The sequence below is a fragment of the Coenobita brevimanus genome, chromosome 114 (assembly GCF_032717465.1).
Source record: "Coenobita brevimanus isolate Jiangsu-jjx chromosome 114, ASM3271746v2, whole genome shotgun sequence".
NCBI classification, from domain to species: Eukaryota; Metazoa; Arthropoda; class Malacostraca; order Decapoda; family Coenobitidae; genus Coenobita; species Coenobita brevimanus.
In genome coordinates, this window is record NC_137067.1 from 8,813,283 (window position 1) to 8,837,419 (window position 24,137).

The 24,137-nt window shown below is 42.6% G+C and overlaps 1 pseudogene; it reads right to left on the reverse strand.

Annotated features, from left to right (window-relative positions):
* LOC145418381 (cytochrome c oxidase subunit 1-like) overlaps positions 1-15,816 on the reverse strand; it is a 156,250-nt pseudogene extending 140,434 nt beyond the window's left edge.
* Positions 15,817-24,137: the final 8,321 nt, after the last annotated feature.

Consider the following 24,137-nt stretch of genomic DNA (forward strand, 5'->3'; position numbering starts at 1 on the left):
TTCTTCCCCAAACTATCACTCAGGCTCATGCTGCATGGGAGAGCTTCACTTGCAGACTCGGGTGGAACAGCTACAGTGCAGACTGGATTATTTTCGTCCCGCCTGTGATATAACTTTAGCATGTTGATGTGACATAGTTGCTTGCTCTTTCTACGATCTGGTGTGGCGATGACATAGTTGACATCACTGAGTTTCTTCTCCACGAAATAAGGACCACTAAACTTGGCTTGAAGAGGTTGCCCATGAACTGGTAGCAGAATCAAAACCTGATCTCCTGGCTGAAAGTGGCGTAACCTGGACTTCTTATCATACCAAGTCTTCATCTTCTCCTGAGCAGCTCCTAAATTCTCTCTCGCCAGCTGTAAAGCAGTGGACAGCCGTTCTTTGAACTTCATCACATACTCCAGCAGGTTGACGTCATCTTCCTCCGACAGCCAGCATTCCTTGAGTAACTTAAGGGGTCCTCTTACTTCATGGCCAAACAGTAGTTCAAAAGGTGAGAAGCCCAGTGATTCATTTGGAGATTCTCTTGCGGCAAATACGACGAATGGAAGACCTTTATCCCAGTCTTTCTGATGTTCCAAACAGTATTTCTTGAGCATCGATTTGAGTGTTTGATGATATCTCTCCAACGCTCCTTGGGTCTGGGGATGGTAAGCTGAAGACGTGATCTGGGAGATGCCCAACTCTTTCAGAGACTGCTTGAAAACATTCGACATGAAATTACTTCCCCGGTCTGACTGTACCTCCTTAGGCAGACCAAACTTTGTGAAGAACCCTAGCATTTCCTTAACCACGTTCTTTGCTGAGATATTTCTAAGTGGAATGGCTTCAGGATAACGAGTAGCCATATCAATCAGGGTCAACACATAAGAAAATCCTGAAGAAGTCTTAGGAAGAGGGCCCACAATATCCACCAACACACGGGTGAAAGGCGCCTCAAAAGGAGGAATGGGAACTAGAGGTGCAACCTTTTCGGTCTGATTACACTTCCCCACAACTTGACAGGTGTGACAAGACTTACAATACCAGGAAACATCCCTGAAGATACCTGGCCAGTAGAAGTGTTTCAAAATGCGTGCCACAGTCTTCCTCACTCCAAGGTGTCCTGCCAAACTGGTATCATGAGCCACTCGAATGATATCCTGCCTACAAACACGAGGGATGACAACTTGATGTACAACCTCCCATTCACAGTCGGCTAATGCTGTTGGGGGTCTCCACTTCCTCATAAGTACTCCTGACTTTACATAATAACAAGTAGAAGCACCGGCTGACTCTTCTTCACTGTAAGCAGAGTTTGCTAGACCTTTCAACTCAGGGTCAGCAACTTGCAACTCAACCAACTCTTGACGAGACAAATTATCAACACTACGGGGTACTGCCTCATCTGGTGAGTGGTCCAAATTAGCAAGAAAAGTGTCAGCTAGGATAACATCATCATCATCATTATCCTCTAAATCACCAGTAACTTTAGACTTAGCCCTAGTGACAGCACATGCAGGGAACACATCAGGGACACTACAATCCTGGGCCGCAGCCACTGGCTCACTAGACAACTGAGGAGCTGGACACACTTGACTTCCACCAATATCATTTCCAAGTAAGAAAGTTACACCTGACATTGGGAGTGTCTCAACCAACCCAACCATAACGGAACCATTAACAAAACCAGACTCTAAATTCACTCTGCACAGAGGGACAGAGAAGTAATTATTCCCTACACCTTGTAAGATTACAGTTTCATCAGAGGAATTAACATTAGAGCCTAGAACACTGGTCAGCATAAGGGATTGGCAAGCACCTGTATCACGATATATTTTAACTGATTTCCTGTCATTACTGTCCAGAGGACTGACAAAACCTTCAGACAGGAAATTAGCACATGAACTCTTGAGAGTGTCACCCACGTTACTGCTCAAAAGAGGAGCTCCATCATGAGAATTTAAGTTACCCCTCAAAGCAGGTTCAGTTAACTCAGTTAAAGAATTCTGGGAACTCTCAAGAGTGGACACTAGACCAATTGACTGAATATTTAAAGACTCCTTTTTGTTCACATCACGCTGTCTCCTGAAACATCTCTCCGTAGTATGACCAAGCTTACTACAATAAGTACATTTACTTTTCTGAAATCTAGAGGTGAAGCTGGTATTTAGTTCCTGAGAAACATCATCTTTATTCTCTTTCCTGTTACCTGTACTCTGAGTAGAGGCAACGTACTTACTCTCAGCTTTCCCTTTTTCTCTAGAATATCTCTTGTGAGTGAGAACATACTCATCAGCTAAAACTGCAGCATCAGACAAATTATCTATTCTTTTCTCATCAAGATATAGGCTTACATCTTTACTAATACATCTTTTGAAGTCCTTCAGCAAAATCATCTGCTTAAATTTACCAAAATCAGAATCCACATTCTTAAAATTTAACCACTGCTCTAACAGATCTTCTTTGATTTTTGCATACTCAACATGGGATTGCTTATCTTGCTTGTAAGTTGTCCTAAATTTTACTCTATAGGCTTCAGGAACAAGCTCATAGGCCTTAAGAATCAAGCTCTTAACTACATCATAATGATCAGACTGATCCTGAGGCAAAGATGCATAAGTTACTTGAGCTTTACCGGTGAGAACAGTTTGAAGGAGTACTGGCCAATACTTTTTGGGCCAATTAAAACCTGTAGCTACCCTCTCAAACAACTGAAAATACTTTGTTAAATCAGATTCATTAAAAGGAGGGACAAGTTTAACATGTTTAGCCACATCAAAATCATCAGAGCTAGATGATCCAGTTCCACCTTGTTTCATGCGATACTCATGGTCTGCCTGAATCCTGGCAAGTTCAATTTGTGCCTGTATCTGTGCCTCCTGAATACGAGCCTGAGACTCCGCCTCCTTAGCATTTGCCTGAAATTCAGCTTCTTTAGCACGAGCCTCCTGCAGAGCTAGCTGTAACTTAGCTAATTCAATCTGCGTTTGCTCATTTGGAGGAGTTACATTAAACAAGCTTTTATTAATCATGCCAACAATTTGATCTTTAGAATGATGAGAGTGAACTGCAATTCCCAATTGTTGAGCAACAAGTTTAAGTTCATTCTTTGTTCTGTTTTCTATATCACACACTGTTTGCACATTTGACAAAAAGTCCTTGACTTCATCAAGTGTAGTAATAGTAGACATAATTAATAAGTAGCAGTCACAAAATATGAAGCAATATCCTTATGATAATATCGTGAATATCCTGATATGAGGTCGCCAAATTTATGTTACGGAACAGAGAAAGATAATGTACACTTTAAGTGAGAATACTAAAAATCACTACTGTCCCGTAAAGTTCCAGGTTCAAAACAAAAGAGTTAGGTAAAATTACAAGTTAAAGTTTAATGCTCAAACTAACAACAAAACATTCAGGACTCATAAGGATAATGTAATGGCAAAAAACAGGTTAAATATATGGTTAACTGCAATAGCCTCTATTAACACGAAATTAGCAAGAGTAAATTTATCTAAGTCAGCCCTGATAAAATGAGATACCAGATAATACTCAGTGAATGCCAGATAAATTATTACAGATACAAACTATTATCAAAAATGACTGACATAACCCAACATTAATCAAAAACCTCACTAGGCCTAAGAATTAACCTTATGCTACACAGTACAAGAAAAAATACAACAGTTATACTCAAATTACACACAGCTGCTAGATGTTTGGAGATTTCTTGAGCACTCACAATAATAATAACTGTACAGGGGAGGACAGAGATGTGAACAAAATGAGAAGCAGATCTAAGTGGCAAAGATGCAGAGACTGAGCTCATTATATAGGGGCCGGCAGAGCTTGATACAACTTGTAAGAAGGACGCGCAAATGAAGCGATGGGGACAAACAGTTGACAATCCCGCACTGAATAACAGAAAGGACGACTTACTCTACTATAACGGTAGAAGGGGGGGACTGAGGCAGAACACGCTCGTGATCAAACATGCAGCATACTGTGCGTTAAAATTACACAAAAGATGATGAAATCATAGGCTATGTAACAATATATATATATATATATATATATATATATATATATATATATATATATATATATATTATGAAAGAACTCAGAAGTCCAAGTGACTGATGAACAGGGTAGTTTTAGGAGTGGCAGAGGATGTGTAGAGAAGGCTTGTGAGAAGGACCATAAGGTGTGTAGGGCATTCATGGATCTGGAAAAAGCATATGCCAAAGTGGACAGAGAAGTCTTATGGAAAGTTTTGCGTATGTACAGTGTAGATGGTAAACTTCTAGGTGCCGTCAAGAGTTTTTATGATGGTAGAGAAGCATGTGTAAGGGTTAATGGACATCTAAGTGAATGGTTCACGATCGGCGTGGGCGTGCGACAAGGTTGTGTGATGTCCTCATGGTTGTTCAACATATATATATATGGATGGGGTGATGAGAGAAGTAAAAACACGAATGATGGAGAGAGGGATGGCGTTGGTAATGAAAGGTGATGGATGGAATATCTCAAATTTGTTGTGCGCTGATGATGCAGTACTGCTTGCAAGTACTGGACAAGAACTTGGTAGGCTAGTGCAGAGTTTTGCTCATGTGTGTGAGCCTCGTGCCTTGAGAGTAAATGTATAAAACAGTAAAATGATGGTTATTGTGAGAGAAGGTGACTCCCAGTGCGATGTTACAGTGAATGGAGAGAGACTGGAATTGGTAAGAGAATTAAAATACCTGGGTACGGTGACAGAAAAGAGAGGAAAATGTGCAAAAGAAGCTGAAAGTAAAGTGATACAAGTAAGAAAAGTAGCTGGTGCAATGAAGGCCTTGATATGAAACAGAGGCTTGAGTGCTGCAGCTGCACGACGCTTACATGAAAGAGTGTTAGTGCTAACTTTAACATATGAATGTGAGACTATGGTGTGGCATGAAAATGAAGTCAAGAGTAAGTGCAGTGGAGATGGGATTGCTGAGGAATGTATGTGAAATACAGAGGGTGGATAGGATACGAAATAATGTGATTCGTAAAAGATGTGGAGTGAGGAAGTCGTTGGACACCAGAATCGAAGAGAGTGTACTGAGATGGTATGGTCATGTGGAGAGAATGGATAACAATAGAGTGGTGAAAAAAGTATATCTGAGTGAATTCGAAGAAGGAAGGAGGCGAGGTAGGCCAAGAAGGTGGAGAGATATGGTGGATGAGTGTGTGAGGAAGAGAGGTTTGGAAGTCAGTGAGGCTAGGGAACTGACAGGAGATCGAGCTGGGTGGATGAATGTTGTGAGGAGAAGTGCATGATCAGGGGTTTGGCACCCCTTTTTAACGAGGCAGTGTCCGGACTGACTCTATCGGATACGATTATGTGAAGCTACAGAACATGGTGAATGTTTTTGGCGCATTCGATAGAGCCAGGATTCAGGGGGCTTGAATGATGAGTGAATGGAAGCGTGGCCTGTTGGACTGGACAAATTTGGGCTGTGTGGACATTGCAACTCCTCACCCTGCCGTAGGGTGAGAAAGGAGGTCCGGATGATATATATACGAGTGTATATATATATATATATATATATATATATATATATATATATATATATATATATATATATATATTGTTACATAGCCTATGATTTCATCATCCTTTGTGTAATTCTAATGTACAGTGTGCTGCCTGTTTGATCACGAGCGTGTTCTACCTCACTCCCCCCTTCTACCGTTATAGTAGAGTAAGTCGTTCTTTCTGTTGTTCAGAGCGGGATTGTCAACTCTTTGTCCCCATGGCTTCATTTGCGCGTCCTTCTTACAAGTTGTATCAAGCTCTGCCGGCCCCTATACAATGAGCTCAGTCTCTGCATTATTGCCACTTAGATCTGCACCTCATTTTGTTCACATCTCTGTCCTCCCCTGTACAGTTATTATTATTGTGAGTGCTCAGGAAGTCTCCAACCATCTAGCAGCTGTGTGTAATTTGAGTATAACTGTTGTTGCATTTTTTCTTGTACTGTGTAGCATAAGGTTAATTCTTAGGCCTAGTGAGGTTTTTGTAATTTATTTAAGGTTCTTATTGTCAGCCATCATTAATAATATTTTGTATCTGTAATAATATATCTGGCATTCTCTGAGAATTATCTGGTATCTCATTTTAACAGGGCTGACTTAGATAAATTTACTCATGCTAATTTCGTGTTAATAGAGGCTATTGCAGTTAACCATATATTTAACCTGTTTTTTGCCATTACATTATCCTTATGAGTCCTGAATGTTTTGTTGTTAGTTTGAGCATTAAACTTTAAATTGTAATTTTACCTAACTCTTTTGTTTTGAACCTGGAACTTTGCGGGACAGTTTTCTCTGTTCCTTAACATAAATTTGGCGACCTCTTATCAGGATATTCAGGATAATATCATAAGGATATTGCTTGATATTTTATGACTGTGATTTATTCGTGATGTCTACTCTTACTACGCTTGATGAAGCCAAAGATTTTTTGTCAAATGTGCAAACAGTGTGTGATGTAGAAAACAGAACAAAGAATGAACTTAAGCTTGTTGCTTAACAATTGGGAATTGCAGTTCACTCTCATCATTCTAAAGATCAAATTGTTGACATGATTAATGAAAGCTTGTTTAATGTAACTCCTCCAAATGAGCAAACGCAGATTGAATTAGCTAAGTTACAGCTAGCTCTGCAGGAGGTTCGTGTTAAGGAGGCTGAATTTCATGCACGTGCTAAGGAGGCGGAGTCTCAGGCTCGTATTCAGGAGGCACAAATACTGGCTCAGGCACAAATTGAACTTGCTAGGCTTCAGGCAGACCATGAGTATCGCATGAAACAAGGTGGAACTGGATCAGCTAGCTCTGATGATTTTGATGTGGCTAAAAATGTTAAACTTGTCCCTCCTTTTAATGAATCTGATTTAACAAAGTAGTTTCAGTTGTTTGAGAGGGTAGCTACAGGTTTTAATTGGCCCAAAAAGTATTGGCCAGTACTCCTTCAAACTGTTCTCACCGGTAAAGCTCAAGTAACTTATGCATCTTTGCCTCAGGATCAATCTGATAATTATGATGTAGTTAAGAGCTTGATTCTTAAGGCCTATGAGCTTGTTCCTGAAGCCTATAGAGTAAAATTTAGGACAACTTACAAGCAAGATAAGCAATCCCATGTTGAGTATGCAAAAATCAAAGAGGATCTGTTAGAGCAGTGGTTAAATTCTAAGAATGTGGATTCTGATTTTGTTAAATTTAAGCAGATAATTTTGCTGGAGGACTTCAAAAGGTGTATTAGTAAAGATGTAAGCCTATATCTTGATGAGAGAAGAATAGATAACTTGTCTGATGCTGCAGTTTTAGCTGATGAATATGTTCTCACTCACAAGAGATATTCTAGAGAAAAAGGGAAAGCTGAGAGTAAGTACGTTGCCTCTACTCAGAGTACAGGTAACAGGAAAGAGAATAAAGATGATGTTTCTCAGGAAGTAATTACCAGCTTCACCTCTAGATTTCAGAAAAGTAAATGTACTTATTGTAGTAAGCTTGGTCATACTACGGAGAAATGTTTCAGGAGACAGCGTGATGTGAACAAAAAGGAGTCTTTAAATATTCAGTCAATTGGTCTAGTGTCCACCCTTGAGAGTTCCCAGAATTCTTTAACTGAGTTAACTGAACCTGCTTTGAGGGGTAACTTAAATTCTCATGATGGAGCTCCTCTTCTGAGCAGTAACGTGGGTGACACTCTCAAGAGTTCATGTGCTAATTTCCTGTCTGATGGTTTTGTCAGTCCTCTGGACAGTAATGACAGGAAATCAGTTAAAATATATCGTGATACAGGTGCTTGCCAATCCCTTATGCTGACCAGTGTTCTAGGCTCTAATGTTAATTCCTCTGATGAAACTGTAATCTTACAAGGTGTAGGGAATAATTACTTGTCTGTCCCTCTGTGCAGAGTGAATTTAGAGTCTGGTTTTGCTAATGGTTCCGTTATGGTTGGGTTGGTTGAGACACTCCTAATGTCAGGTGTAACTTTCTTACTTGGAAATGATATTGGTGGAGGTCAAGTGTGTCCAGCTCCTCAGTTGTCTGGTGAGCCAGTGGCTGCGACCCAGGATTGTGATGTCCCTGATGTGTTCCCTGCATGTGCTGTCACTAGAGCTAAGTCTAAAGTTACTGGTGATTTAGAGGATAATGATGATGATGATGTTATCCTAGCTGACACTTTTCTTGCTAATTTGGACCACTCACCAGATGAGGCAGTACCCCGTAGTGTTGATAATTTGTCTCGTCAAGAGTTGGTTGAGTTGCAGGTTGCTGACCCTGAGTTGAAAGGTCTAGCTAACTCTACTTGCAGTGAGGAAGAGTCAGCTGGTGCTTCAACTTGTTATTATATAAAGTCAGGAGTACTTATGAGGAAGTGGAGACCCCCAACAGTATCAGCCGACTATGAATGGGAGGTTGTACATCAAGTTGTCATCCCTCGTGTTTGTAGGCAGGATATCATTAGAGTGGCTCATGATTCCAGTTTGGCAGGACACCTTGGAGTGAGGAAGACTGTGGCATGCATTTTGAAACACTTCTACTGGCCAGGTATCTTCAGGGATGTTTCCTGGTATTGTAAGTCTTGTCACACCTGTCAAGTTGTGGGGAAGTGTAATCAGACCGAAAAGGTTGCACCTCTAGTTCCCATTCCTCCTTTTGAGGCGCCATTCACCCGTGTGTTGGTGGATATTGTGGGCCCTCTTCCTAAGACTTCTTCAGGTTTTTCTTATGTGTTGACCCTGATTGATATGGCTACTCGTTATCCTGAAGCCATTCCACTTAGAAATATCTCAGCAAAGAACGTGGTTAAGGAAATGCTAGGGTTCTTCACAAAGTTTGGTCTGCCCAAGGAGGTACAGTCAGACCGGGGAAGTAATTTCATGTCAAACGTTTTCAAGCAGTCTCTGAAAGAGTTGGGCATCACCCAGATCACATCTTCAGCTTACCATCCCCAGACCCAAGGAGCGTTGGAGAGATATCATCAAACACTCAAATCAATGCTCAAGAAATACTGTTTGGAACATCAGAAAGACTGGGATAAAGGTCTTCCATTCGTTGTGTTTGCTGCAAGAGAATCTCCAAATGAATCACTGGGCTTCTCACCTTTTGAACTACTGTTTGGCCATGAAGTAAGAGGACCCCTTAAGTTACTCAAGGAATGCTGGCTGTCGGAGGAAGATGACGTCAACCTGCTGGAGTATGTGATGAAGTTCAAAGAACGGCTGTCCACTGCTTTACAGCTGGCGAGAGAGAATTTAGGAGCTGCTCAGGAGAAGATGAAGACTTGGTATGATAAGAAGTCCAGGTTACGCCACTTTCAGCCAGGAGATCAGGTTTTGATTCTGCTACCAGTGCATGGGCAACCTCTTCAAGCCAAGTTTAGTGGTCCTTATTTCGTGGAGAAGAAACTCAGTGATGTCAACTATGTCATCGCCACACCAGATCGTAGAAAGAACAAGCAACTATGTCACATCAACATGCTAAAGTTATATCACAGGCGGGACGAAAATAATCCAGTCTGCACTGTAGCTGTTCCACCCGAGTCTGCAAGCGAAGCTCTCCCATGCAGTATCAGCCTGAGTGATAGTTTGGGGAAGAATCCTGATATCATGAATGATCTCCAGACTAAGCTTTCTCATCTACCTCCCGAGGAAAGGCAGGAGTTTTCGGCATTACTGCAGGAGTACCCGCAAGTGTTCTGTGCCACTCCAGGAAGAACCACTGTGTTGATGCATGATGTCGATGTTGGAGACGCAAAGCCAATTAAATTGCCTCCTTACCGTGTGAACCCAGTGAAAGTTCCTCTCATCCAGAAGGAGCTTGGCTACCTGTTGGACCACAAGATGATTGAGCCCTGTCAGAGCGAGTGGAGTTCTCCTGTCACTCTAGTCCCTAAGCCAGGTGGGTCACAGCGGCTTTGCATTGACTACAGACGTGTTAATCAGATAACCAAAACAGATACTTACCCTCTCCCTCGCATGGAAGATTGCATAGACAAGATCGGAAAGGCTAGGTACATAAGTAAGTTTGATTTGTTAAAGGGATACTGGCAAGTACCTATAACTGAACGTGCTAGGGAGATCTCATGTTTTGTAACACTAGGAAAGACTTTTGCATGTTCTGTAATGCCATATGGTATGAAGAATGCACCAGCCACTTTTCAGAAGCTCATGAATGTTGTAACAGAGGGTTTGGCAGGGTGTGTTGTTTATATTGATGATGTATTAATCTTCAGTGACAACTGGAAAGATCACCTATGCCATGTCAGTAAATTTCTTGAGCGTTTGGTTCATGCTAATCTTGTAGCTAATTTATCAAAGTGTGAGTTTGGTCAAGCTAAAGTTCAGTACCTTGGGTATGTAATTGGTGATGGACATGTTGCACCACCAGGAGCTAAGGTTCAGGTTATAAGTGATCTTCCCAGACCTAAAAGTAGGAAAGAGCTACAAAGATTTTTGGGAATGGTAGGTTATTACAGGAGATTTGTTCTTAACTTTTCAATTCTTGTATCACCACTTACAGACCTACTGAAAAAGGGAGTTAAATTTGCCTGGACCGATAACTGTGAATCCTCTTTCACCAAACTTAAAGCTATCCTATTAAGTCAGCCAGTGCTCGCTACTCCAAATTTTGCTAAGCCTTTTAAGATGGCTGTTGATGCAAGTGATACAGGAGCTGGGGCTGTTTTGCTGCAAGAGGATGATCAGGGTATTGAACACCCTGTATCTTATTACAGTAAGAAGTTCACTCCACCTCAAAAGAACTACTCAACTATTGAGAAAGAGCTTTTGGCCTTGATTTTGGGTTTACAGCATTTTTCATTTTATTTGTGTTCTGGTTTTGACCCCATAGTCATTTATACCGATCATAACCAACTGAAATTCCTTAGTAAGTTTAAAGATAAAAATCAGAGATTGACAAGATGGAGTCTACTTCTTCAAGAGTATTCATTAGACATACAACATGTCAAGGGGAAAGAAAATGTTATTGCAGATTGCTTATCTAGACTTTAGACAGATTATTTTAGAGTAATAAGAAATTTCCTTTGTAAATTTCTTTTTTCTTTTTGGGGAGGTGTTACATAGCCTATGATTTCATCATCCTTTGTGTAATTCTAACGTATAGTGTGCTGCCTGTTTGATCACGAGCGTGTTCTACCTCACTCCCCCCTTCTACCGTTATAGTAGAGTAAGTCGTTCTTTCTGTTGTTCAGAGCGGGATTGTCAACTCTTTGTCCCCATGGCTTCATTTGCGCGTCCTTCTTACAAGTTGTATCAAGCTCTGCCAGCCCCTATATAATGAGCTCAGTCTCCGCATTATTGCCACTTAGATCTGCTCCTCATTTTGTTCACATCTCTGTCCTCCCCTGTACAGTTATTATTATTGTGAGTGCTCAGGAAGTCTCCAACCATCTAGCAGCTGTGTGTAATTTGATTATAACTGTTGTTGCATTTTTTCTTGTACTGTGTAGCATAAGGTTAATTCTTAGGCCTAGTGAGGTTTTTGTAATTTATGTAAGGTTCTTATTGTCAGCCATCATTAATAATATTTTGTATCTGTAATAATATATCTGGCATTCACTGAGAATTATCTGGTATCTCATTTTAACAGGGCTGACTTAGATAAATTTACTCATGCTAATTTCGTGTTAATAGAGGCTATTGCAGTTAACCTTATATTTAACCCGTTTTTTGCCATTACATTATCCTTATGAGTCCTGAATGTTTTGTTGTTAGTTTGAGCATTAAACTTTAACTTGTAATTTTACCTAACTCTTTTGTTTTGAACCTGGAACTTTGCGGGACAGTTTTCTCTCTTCCGTAACAATATATATATATATATATATATATATATATATATATATATATATATATATATATATATATATATCTATATCTATATATATATATATATATATATATATATATATATATATATATATATATATATATAGATATATCTAGAGATATATATAGATATAATTCGTTCTATGCAATGTCAGCTCCAGAAAAAATACAAATAACATATCAGTTTCTCGTTTTACAGTGACATAAATGGAATTCAAATGGAGGATTTCTACCCAGAACTAAAGAAGATGAATGGATTTGGTATATGTGTTGTGCTGGTGATAACCTGGTATCTTTGGGTTCTTCTAAACAGGAAGGAACACAAAACACACTTATGCTGCACTCCAATGGTACAAGATGTGAACACGAATTCTGCGTGGCAATACAACAGGTTTATTGCTATCTTTAACCTCAAGAAGCAACACTGATAACATTAAGCCAAAGACATACAAGGTACAGTAAATCCTCATTTTTCGTGGCGTGGATGTTCCGCCAAAACCATGCGAAAAGTGAAATGTCAAATTGTGATGTTAAGAATTAATGGGAATAATGGAGGAGCATTCCGGTGGGATATGTACCTACCCTATCAGAAAGCACTATAACACCAAACAGGCCCAACCCAAAATTAGCCCATCGCATGCCAGCCATTTCTAGCCCTATGTGGCCAATTCTCGATTTTTGGAGGGGCTAAAATGATAGATTTTTTTTTTTTTTTAACGAATATGACCAAAAAAAAAAAAAAAAAACTCACTGGAGGCCAGAAGCCCGTTTTTTGTAGTCCCTCCGCCCGCCTGCAGGTGTGAGTGTGCGAGGAATCCCCAGCGGAGGTGAGAGAAAACCTGTTTTCTATGCAAGGTAAACTCAGGTATTCTCACCAACGTGACTCAGGGAAGGTATAGGAATGGTCTTTACACTCTCTTGTCCACTTCACACTCACATTTTTTTTTTTTATGATTTCATAAAGAAAGCATCTATTTTTTTTTTGCAAAAAAATCACTTACTCCTGCAACACTATACGTATCACTGTGAATGCACTGTCTTACAGTTAAAGAAAATATGCACAAATTGACTTCACAATGTACGGCCCTTTCACTTATGATAAATTATTTACAACATGCCTTCAGTATACACAGACATTACAAGAGTATTTTTGGGCATCTGATTGTGAATACATCGTCTAACAATTACGAGAACATACGTAAAACTTTACTCCACTACGTTCAGCCCTTACACTTACGAGAAAATATTTACAACATGCCTTCACTGTATGCAGTACTTATAACACTTGCTGAACGTCTTTTTCCGTATTTACACTTTTTGAGCATCTTTTTATCGCCCGTGATTACCACACTATTGTTACTTAATAGTTAGCGAGAATGTGGTACTCATCAAAGCATGGGTATATGCACAGTCCTACATCACACTCTGGACACATATACCTTGAGTCCTTCCGCTGAGTACATGGCCTTACAGCACTGTTTGCACATAAGTGACACCTCCGCTGGGGATTTTGATGTGTTGCACTTGGAGGGACGATTCTGGGGACGTGTGTAGCGGTGAGGCGGAGAGGTGTGGCGGTGGCGAGCAGCACTTCTATCTTCCCCATATTCCTCCACTATCTCCCGCACCAGCTCATGAATATAGCCCTCAAAGGTCTCCTGGATGCCAGTGGTATGTGCATGGAGATAGTGAGCGTTGAGGACAATGATGTCGTGGAGGTGGAAGAATAATTTCTTATACCACTTCATCATGGGCCTAGCACAGTCAACGTTGGAAATCATGGCGTCTGATTGATCCACCTGTTGCATGTTCACATTGTACACCAAGACAGGTTCTTGTTTCCAGACATGGCGCCGCCCTTCTGCCCTGTAATCTATACTGTCTGTGAGGTGTACAAGGGGCCAATGAACAGATGAGAGGAGGAATACTTCGCAGTTGTGATGCCATGCTGTTGCAAGGATATTGTTCACCTTGTAAAAAACGACCTCGTTTTTCTGAAGCTTCCTCCCCACCTTCACCATGTGCCAATGGTTCTTCTTTATGGTGCTGCACAGACCAGTTTCCTGCAGGTGAAGGTACCTGGTGAGAAGGGAGCTTGTGTACCAATTATTGAGGTACAGGACGTGCCCACGATGAAGGTATTCCTCGATCATCGTTTTTGCCACAGTTCCTTGGAGTCCCAAGCGTCTATCTTCTGTGATGTCCATCTGAACACCTGTGTACAGGACTATGTCCTGCACATACCCAGTCTTACAGTTGCACATCACAAAGATTTTGAAGCCAAACCTGTCTTTTGCTGGGGATATACTGACGGAAAATGATATTACCTCTCCATAGCAGGAGACTCTCATCTATGACAAGGTCTCGGTATGGAGAGAAAAAGGTATGGAATTTTTCTCAATGGTGATAAAAAACCAGACATATCCTCCTCATTCTGTCCGTGTTGTTAGCGTTAGGAGGGTCAATGGTGTCAAAAAAATGTAGGTGGCTCAGGATGTACTGAAATCAATTCCTTCCCATCACCTTGCCAAAAAATGGTGTCACCATTACGGGATCCACAGTCCAATAAGAGGGATGCTGATTTTTTTTCAATATTCCCATCAAAAGCACAAGTGCTACGAATATATACATTTCACTCAGGGTTATGTCAGATCCGAATAATCGGCTGTGTGGTGTCTTTGTTGTTCCCCCATGCTCAAATGCAGCAAAGGCGTTTGTCAGGGCCACAATCTTCAAAACAAAGTCATCTGGGAAGCAGTTCCTAAAAAAGTCCAGCCTACTTGAGCTATGGTGCAGTTCTGGGACAATATACCCGGCCTCATTCTCGTGGGTGAATGAATGAATGTGGGGGACAAAGTCACTACCATCCTCCCACTCTCACGTCGTTTCCTCATCATCATCATCATCACCTCCATGTTCCTTGGGCCATGGGGAAGCATGGGGAAGTGTGGGGAATGGAGGAAGAGTTTCACATGGGGTGCTGAGTTTGGGGAAGGTGGGAAGACTTTGTCCTGAAGTGCTGGGCTGAGCTGGGTCACGTGGGGGCATGGGAGAGTGCGAGTGAGATGAGTCAATCTCCCCCAACAATGGAATTTTCTCAAATCTGCCCTGCTTCCTTCTCACACTTTACTCCCCTTGTGGTGAAGTCCTTTGCTTCCCCAACCATTCGTGAACTGCTGGACTACCTTCCTCCTCCCTTTCCTCCTCATCATCATGACATGCAAGATGACGACGTGCAGGTGGACTCCTACCACGTGTTGCCCTAGTGTAGCCCACATACCTGGATTTTTTTGGTGAGGGAATTTCGTCATCACTACTACTTTCCTCCTCAGGCTGGATGTAGTCTTTATCCTGCACGTCGTCATCCTCTACATCACTTTCCCCAGTGTAGGGGACCCTCAGGAGGTCCTGAATCTCCTCGTCAGAGAGGCCATGGCGAGATACTGCAATGTATGACACACACAAGCAGAGTGAGGCAGAGCGAGCGTGAGGCGGGGGCGCGTGGGTGTATGGGCCAGACTGCCTGAGGGCAGGTAGAGGATGGGTTGTCTTACAAGCACACCAATTTTTGCGCATGTAGCTTGAAAATTTTGGTCACAATGAGTTTTTGAAATCGAGACCGTTTTAATACGGCACTGGCACTGACCGCAGAATTTCAGAAGACTGTTTTAAAATGGCACTGGCACGCAAAGGGTTAAATGAAGAGTGTTTACTAGTGCTAAAACAGCATAACACATTAAACATGTACCTGAAAAGACATTAAAGCTGTTATAGAGCTGCAACACCAAAAATCTTTACCAGAAATAAGGTGAAGACTGGCTTGAGTGGCAGGTGAAGATGTGTTGAGGGAAGATGGGCTAGTTACTAGGTGACATGGGCCTCTCTGGGAAAGCCCCATTGCCTATGCCGAAGCCCTCAAAGTTGAACCCAGGCTCCAGCACCTCCATTTCCTCTCTGTCCATTTCTCCTATTTCATCCACCCCTGCTGGCACATCCAAGTCTAGCAGAATAGCAGCCACATTCTGTCTCTCATGAAAATATCGTGTGATCTGGGCTTGTCTCTGCTCCCTTATGTTTCTGTTGTAGACGGCCATCACTTGTGACTTCAGATCACTCAAGGTCGATAGGATGTTGGTAGCCTCAGCCACAGTCCTGGTGTATGCACTGAAGGTGGTTGCCATGTCAGTTATGGTGGACAGAGTGGTCGCAAGATGGCTGTCAACAAATGAGCATCAGTATGCGTCGTCAGCTGCCGGTTGGGAACATCGAACTGTGGGGAAATTCGCGAATTGAGACAACTCGGAAACTTTTTTCTTGAGCGAAAAACGAGGCGTTGAAGTAAAATACATCCAAATACGAGGACATACTGTAAATGGTCAATCCAGGAGATGGGGTCTTAATTAGAGGACCCGAAGGGACCTCTTCTTTGGGTGCACTAAGGAGATAGGCACAAAGTCTATATGCAGGAAAAAAGGGGGAGATCAGGGAGGTGAGTTTACATCTGTATTGTAGGATGTTATTAAAAATATATCAGGAAGGCAAAGACCAAAAAGGAGAAACTGCAACACTAGTTCCGAAAGGGGAAACCAGATATCTGGTTAACTAAGGACCTAGGTGACAGACGCTAGTGTGGACTGTTCCCAAAGTGGGAACATAGGGAGGTTATGAAGGACCTGAGAAAGACAGGACAGCAAGGTCATACAGTTGTGTCACTGGGATCTCTTTTCCAGGTGTAAGGGGGAGGGGACTGATGAGGCGTGGAAGGGGGAGCACAGGGAGAGGGGTCACTCCTGGGATTACAGTGTCTTGCAGTGACCGGTCCGTGATAGGGAGACTTCGTGGCTTCTCCATGGCTGAACCGTGTTGGGCCAGTTCAGTTGGTGAATGGTGACCTCATGGCTTCATCCTGACTGAACCGCTTTGGGGCCAGCTCACTTGGGGAATGGAGACATCGTGGCTTCTTCATGGCTGAACTGCTTCAGGCCAGTTCAGTTGGCAAATCCGTGGAGTTGCATTGGGCCAACTCCCTTGTGATGTCTTGTTGAGCCAACACCTGCGGTTCACATCGAGCCAAACTGGAGTCAGAGAAGCATCGAGCCTTATCCTTAGTACTGCATCGAGCCAACACTGGACTGAAGAGCTCTGGCTGCTTGCAGTACTTGGGGCTCTGGTCGCGACGGTGGGTGGGCTGTGGCTCGGGGCGAGAGGGGCAGCTTGTGGTGGTGCGTACATGGTTCCTGTGTCCCTCTGGCTTGGAAGCTCGTCTAGTGGCGATCCTGGCAGTGGTGCGAGTCTGCTTCCCGTCTCCTCGGCGGTGGTTTTCTGTGGGAGTTGTAACGGGGACTGTGGTAGATGGCTTCGTCCTAGGCATCTTGATATGAGTGTGTGAGAGAGGTATTGGAGAAAGCAAGGCTAGAGAACTAATAAATGATCGAGCTGCCTGGATGAACTTTGTGCAGAGGAGAGTATGGCCAGGGTCTTGCACCCCCTTTTTAATTTGACACTCGTCGGACTCACTGTTGCATAAGAAGGTGTGAAGCTACGTGCAGAATATTTTTGTACCTATTAGGTGGAACCAGGATTATGGGAGTTTCAATGGTGAGTAAATGGGAATGTGGCTCATTCAACTGTGCAAACTTTGATCAGTACCTCATTCTATCAGTCTTTTTCTGCCTCTCTGAAACCTAACTCAACCCACAATCTGTGGGAAAGGTGTGGATGATGTTGATGATGATGATCACGATGATAGTGGTAAAAAAAGGCGTTTATCGGAGGTAAACAGTTTCGACCCGACTTGGACCCTTTTGAAGTTTTAATAAGCAGCATAAATTGCCAAAAAACAGGTGCCAGAAAGCCTTTGCAGCCGACGAGAACAAACGATGTATATCGCATGGAAAATGTGTTACAATGCCTCCTTAACAGATGAGAATTTGGCCCTAATTCTCCAATGACCTACCTCTGTCTGGGAGGGAAAAGACAGAAGAAAAACATGCATGAGGAGTGGGTGAGAGATGGGCAGAGAAGGAGGTAGGGGAGTGGTGAGGTCCTAAAGAAAGATATGGTAAGGGTGGAGGAGGGGTACGAAAGGAGTGAAATAGTAAGGGAGAAGAGAAGTAGTGTGGAGTAGGGGAACGGTGAGGTGGGGGAGTAAAACGAGCCTTCTTTGTTATCCTTGTTATATGCCAATAGTTTAGTAGCACCTTTGTAGGAGCTGCGTAGCATCGGCCAACTTGCCTACTGTAGTTATCCTCTGTTCTTATGTTATGTAAGAGAGAAGGAGGGAGAGAGGAGGTGGGGATGGGAGCGAAGGGACGTATGACAGGGGGTGGGGGCGGAGGCATGGGTAGAGTGGGGTTGAGGTAGAGGATGAGTGAGATGGATGAGAGAGGTGTGGTACAGGCCCAGGAGGGTAAGGGAGAGTGAGAGAGTGACACCTCGGCGATGAAAGGTTGGGGAGGAACGAGGTGGGAGAGACAAACGTAAAGAGTGGGAAGGAGGGAGGGAGGAGGTTGTATGGGGATGGGGGAAGAGGGAGAGAGGAAGGAGGTGGGGATAGAGATGAGGGAGATGCGACTGAGGGTTCAGGGAGAAGGGTGGGAGGGATGAGAGGTAGTTGGAGATGAGTGGGGTGAAGTAAGGCAGGGCTGAAGTGGTGTAGTGAGTATGCAGCGAGGAAGTGAAAAGCAAGCGCGATAGTCAAGGTTTATATCTGCAAAACTTTTTAGAGCTTAATATTAGTATCATGATTTACTTAAATTTACATTTTCACTCCTTCAGCTGCCATATAACCAGAGTGAATATTAATATGATTACCATGAGAGAGAGAGAGAGAGAGAGAGAGAGAGAGAGAGAGAGAGAGAGACAGACAGACAGACAGACAGACAGACGGACAGAAAGAGAGAGAGAGAGAGAGAGAGAGAGAGTCTCGATAACAGTTGTGTTATGATTTTATTTTTTTTAATATTCAGATGCAAGAATTAATAAAACTTAGTCTGCGACTCCGACTCTCAGGACCAGTAGAATAGTTGGAATCGATCCCAGAATCGATTCCTCAAAGTGATCAAATAATGTCATCTATTATAGGGGGCGGTGCAACTAAAAGACCTCCTCCAAGTTTCAAGGTCAGTTAATCTTTGCCGTGTCATCCCTGCTGATTTAGAAGGATCATTAGGAGAGTATAGAAATGAATTAATCATTTACATTTTATTTCTTTTCAAGAATACAAGAAAATTAAGAAAATATTGGAAAATGTGTTTTCCTTATTTCTTTGGTAGGCAAAACATTCTTTTTAACAACGAAGATCCATTTCCCATAAAAAAAATATCAGTAAAATGTAATGCAGCAGCGTAACCATAGAAAAAAATATTGAACGCAACGGTGGTAGTTTTTATCAGTCTCATTTTATTTAACTTAAGGAATACAAGAAACTTAGGCAAATAATGAAAATTGTTCTGTCCTTATTTCTCTGGTGGGTAAAAATGTTCGAATGACGATTACCTATCTACCTATAGCCGGACGCCTTATTCCCGTATGGTGTGGCCACATACAAATCCCCTCCATGTCTCCCTGTCCCCTGCCATTTCGCTCTCCTCTCCCCAGCTTACATCTCCCTCACACATACGATTATACCTCTCCACTTCATCCCTCCATCTCTTCCTCGGTCTCCCCCTCCCTCTCCTCCCCTTCCACTTCACTCAAATACACTCTCCTCGTTAGTCTTTCGCTCTGCATCCTCTCCACACGGCAAAACAACCTCAATGTATTCCTCCTAATGCTTCTATCACATCCACTTCCACACCAAAACGTTCCCTCTCCTTCTCATTTGTCAGTCGGTCTCTCCATGTAACTCCACTTGCTCCTCTCAAGTAACTCATTTCCACTGCTCTCACCCTTGACTTTTGTTCTTCCAGCAAGGTCCAAGCTTCGCTTCCATACGTCAGAGTTGGTGTCACAATACCATCATGCAGCGACTTTCTTTTTTAACTTCCATGATCAGTTTTCTATATATTATCACAGCTTTCAATGAACCAGCAACCCTTATTCCCTGTTGAACTTTTTCAAGCACTTCATCCTCTAAACTTCCATCCTTACTCATCACACTATCTAAGTACTTAAATGCACTCACATTTTCCATTTCCTCACCAACTAGCCTCACTGTGCATTCAATGGCTTCATATCTGTCAAAGATCACAGGTTTACTCTTCCTTACATTGACCTTTAGAATCCGTTTCTTACTCATTCTCCTAAACTCTTTCACCAAGCTTCGCAGTTCCCCTTTGTCTTCACTTAACCATACACTGTCATCTGCAAACAACAGAACAGTAAGTTTCAAACGGTGCCCTTTCATTTGGGCCACTCCAGCATCCACTGCTCCACCTTGTATCTCTTTTATAACTCCATCCATATACAGGGTGAACAACCATGAAGACATGACACATCCTTTTTTCAGTCCAACATTCAGATAGAACAATTCACTCAGTTCACTAACCACACGCACTGCAGTCCTAGCGCCCTCATATATACTCTTCAAGGCATTCAACAGCTTCCCATTTACCCCAAATATTCTTAATATTTTCCACATTCCGTGCTTATCCACTTTGCCATCTGCATTCTCTAAATCCACGAAGGGTTCATACAACTTTTCCCTTCTCTAGAAACTTTTCCATTAAACTCCTGAAGACAAATACTGTATCTGATTTAAACAACTTCTTCCCTTCCTGGAACCTCCCTGTTTTTCCCCAACTAGTTTCTCTGATATTTCTCTAACTCTGTCCATACATATCTTACCATATACTTTTCTGTTACATGAAGAAGACAAATGCCCCTGTGTTTACCACACACACTTCTTTTTCTCATTTTTCCCTTGTCCAGGGAAATATTTATACGTGACCTCCAGACCTCAGGGACTCCACCATCCTCTCAGGCCCATCTGCATATCTTCCATATCCATTCTACTACTATCTCTCCCACGTGCTTCAAAATTTCACCTCACACCTCATCAGGTCTTGGGGCTTTCCTCACTTTTACCTTCTTCATTGCTTTCACTACTTCTATCCTACTGATCTCTTCCTTCCTTCTCGTCTGCCTCCTTCTCCCAACCACTCCCCAGCCACTTATACTAGCTTTATTTTCCTTCTGTTTTTTCAGTATATGAGGGAGGGGGGGTGAGTTGGGAGGAGGGTAGTCAAATGGTGGGTGACAGAGCTACTTGGAGGCGTTTTGTCTGCGGCCACCCTTTGCGGGATTAGGGCGTCGGGCTATAGATAGATAGATAGACAGATTTTCAGTAGCTCCATAAAATGTTCTCTTCATCTGCTCATTGTCACTTGCGGCAATAACAAGAAGGTCAATGAGTGGTCAGCGTTTTTCTTCTTCTTCTGCTTCCCCCCTACCCCCTGGGGGTAGGGGGGTTTTTCAAGAATACTCCCCCAGTATCCCTGCTTGTCGTAAAAGGCGACTAAAAGGGTTGGCGGAGGGTTAGTGCCCCTCCCCGGAAAACAACTAACTAAAAAAACAAACAATAAGCCTCGGACAAGGACTGACCAAACGTTGACGACCAAGGACCGGACAAAGGACATTGCAATTGGAACGTGGAATGTAAGGGGAGCAAATGATGAGGTGAAAGAGAGAGAGATTGTCCAGGTGCTTGAGGATGCGAAAGTGGATGTATGTGGAATAACTGAAACAAAATGGAGAGAAGAAAGTGTGAGAGAATGGGAGTATGGATGGGATATATGTGCAGGAGTAGGTGAGAATGAGAGGGCAAAGGAAGGAGTTATAGTTGTGAGTAAAAGATGGAAGAGGAGCATAATACAGTATGGATCAGTTGGATCAAGGATTGTGTGGGTAAAGTTGAAAGTTGGAATACAAATGTGGGCGATTGTGTGTGTGTATGCACCAACGCAAGATCGTGCTAGAAGAGTGAAAGAAGAGTTCTGGACAAATGTAGAAGTGTGCATGGAAAAGTTTGGAAGGAATGAGAGAGTGTTTTTGATCGGTGATATGAATGGTAAAGTTGGGAATGTGAAGGTGGATGGAATAGTTGGTGAGTGGGGTGTGCCTGCTGAGATAGATGAGAATGGGAGTGCGTTAGTGGACATTTGTGCTGGGAGGGGGTTGGTGATAGCCAATACCCTCTTCAGGCATAAAATGATCCACAGGTATACATGGCGAGTGATGAGAAGGGTGGGTGGTGAATTGAGTGAAAGGAAGGCAATGATTGATTATGTGTGTGTGGATGAAAGGATGCGAAGATGTATATTGGATGCAAGAGTTTATAGAGGTTGGGGGAGTGGACTTTCTGACCACTACTTGCTGGTGGCCAGAGTTAAAGTTCAAGTAAGATGGAGGAATAGAAGAAGGGAAGGACGAGAGGAAGGAGTAGTTGCAAGGAGAGTGGAAAGGTTACAAGAGGATGAGAAAATGGCAGAGTATAAGAGAGAAGTGGAGGAACGATTGGGCAAATATGAGTTGGAGCAGATGGGGGACGTGGAGGGTGTGTGTAGAATATTTACAGAAGAAATATGTGCAGCATGTGATGTGGTGTGTGGAAGGAAGAGAAGACGGAGGGGGGTGCAAGGAACAGCGTGGTGGACTGAAGAGGTGAAACGGGCTGTGGCACAAAAGAAGAAAGCATACAATGAATGGATGAGATATAGGGGCGTGGAAGAAGTTGAGAGGCGGAAGAGAGAGTTATATGTAGAAAGAAAGAGAGAGATGAAAAGATTAGTAAGAGAGAGTAAGAAGAGAGTGGATGAGGAATTTGGAAGGAATTTGAGTGTAAAGTGGAGGGACTGTAAGAAAATGTTCTGGAGAGAGGTGAAAAGAGTAAGACAGGGTGGAAGTGAAGTTAGCAGGGGAGTGAAAGATAAAAATGGTAGATTACTAGTGGAGAAGGGAGAAAAAGTGAGCAGATGGAGAGAACACTTTAAGGAATTGTTGAACGTGTAGGATGGAAGTAATGCGAGTATAAGTGGCTGGGGAATGGCTGGAAGAAGGAGGGAGGTGAGAAGACAGGAAGAAATCAGTAGGATAGAAGTTGTGGAAGCAATGAAGAAAGTTAAATCAGGGAAAGCCCCAGGAATTGATGGAGTGTGTGGTGAAATGCTGAAACATGGGGGAAAGATAGTAGTAGAATGGATGTGGAAGATGTGCAGATTGGCCTGGGAGGAAGGTAGAGTCCCGGAGGATTGGAAGTCAGGTATAATTATTCCCTTGTACAAAGGAAAAGGGGAAAAAGAAGTGTGTGGTAATCATAGGGGCATTTGTCTTCTTAGTAAAATAGGAAAAGTATATGGTAGGATACTTATTGACAGAGTTAGAGAAAGAACAGAGAAATTAGTTGGAGAAGAACAGGGAGGCTTTAGGAAGGGAAGAGGTTGTGTAGATCAGATATTCATTCTCAGATCTTTAGTGGAAAAGTTTCTAGAGAAGGGAAAGAAGTTGTATGCGGCTTTCATGGATTTGGAGAAAGCATATGACAGGGTGGATAGACTAGGATTGTGGAAAGTGTTAAGAATATATGGAATAGATGGGAAGTTGTTGAATGCTGTGAAGAGTATGTATGATGGTGCGAAGGCTACAGTGCGTGTGGATGGTGAACTAAGTGAATTTTTCTCTTTGAAAGTTGGGTTGAAACAGGGATGTGTCATGTCTCCATGGTTGTTCAATCTGTACATGGATGGGGTAATAAAAGAGGTACAAGGTAGGGTAGTGGATGTTGGAGTGGCCCTGGTGAGAGAAGATAGTGTTTGGAAACTCCCTGTACTGTTGTTTGCAGATGATACCGTGTTGTTGAGTGAAGACGAAGGGGAGCTGCAAGGCTTGGTGGATGAGTTTGAGAGAGTGTGTAAGAAACGGAATCTAAAGGTGAATGTAGGGAAAAGTAAAGTGATGGTCTTTGAGAGAGGTGAAGTCAGTGAATGTACAGCGAGGTTGGATGGTGAGGAATTGGAAAATGTGAGTACGTTTAAGTACTTGGGTAGTGTGATAAGTAAGGATGGAGGTTTGGAGGGTGAAGTGCTTGAAAGGGTACAGCAGGGAAGAAAGGTTGCTGGTTCTTTGAAAGCAGTGATAAGAAACAGGGAAGTGAGCATGGAAGTGAAAAAGTTACTACATGACAGTATTGTGATACCAACTCTAACGTACGGAAGTGAAGCTTGGACGTTGTTGGAAGGACACAAGTCAAGAGTGAGAGCAGTGGAAATGAGTTATTTAAGAGGATCCTGTGGAGTCACATGGACAGACAGGCTGACGAATGAGGATATAA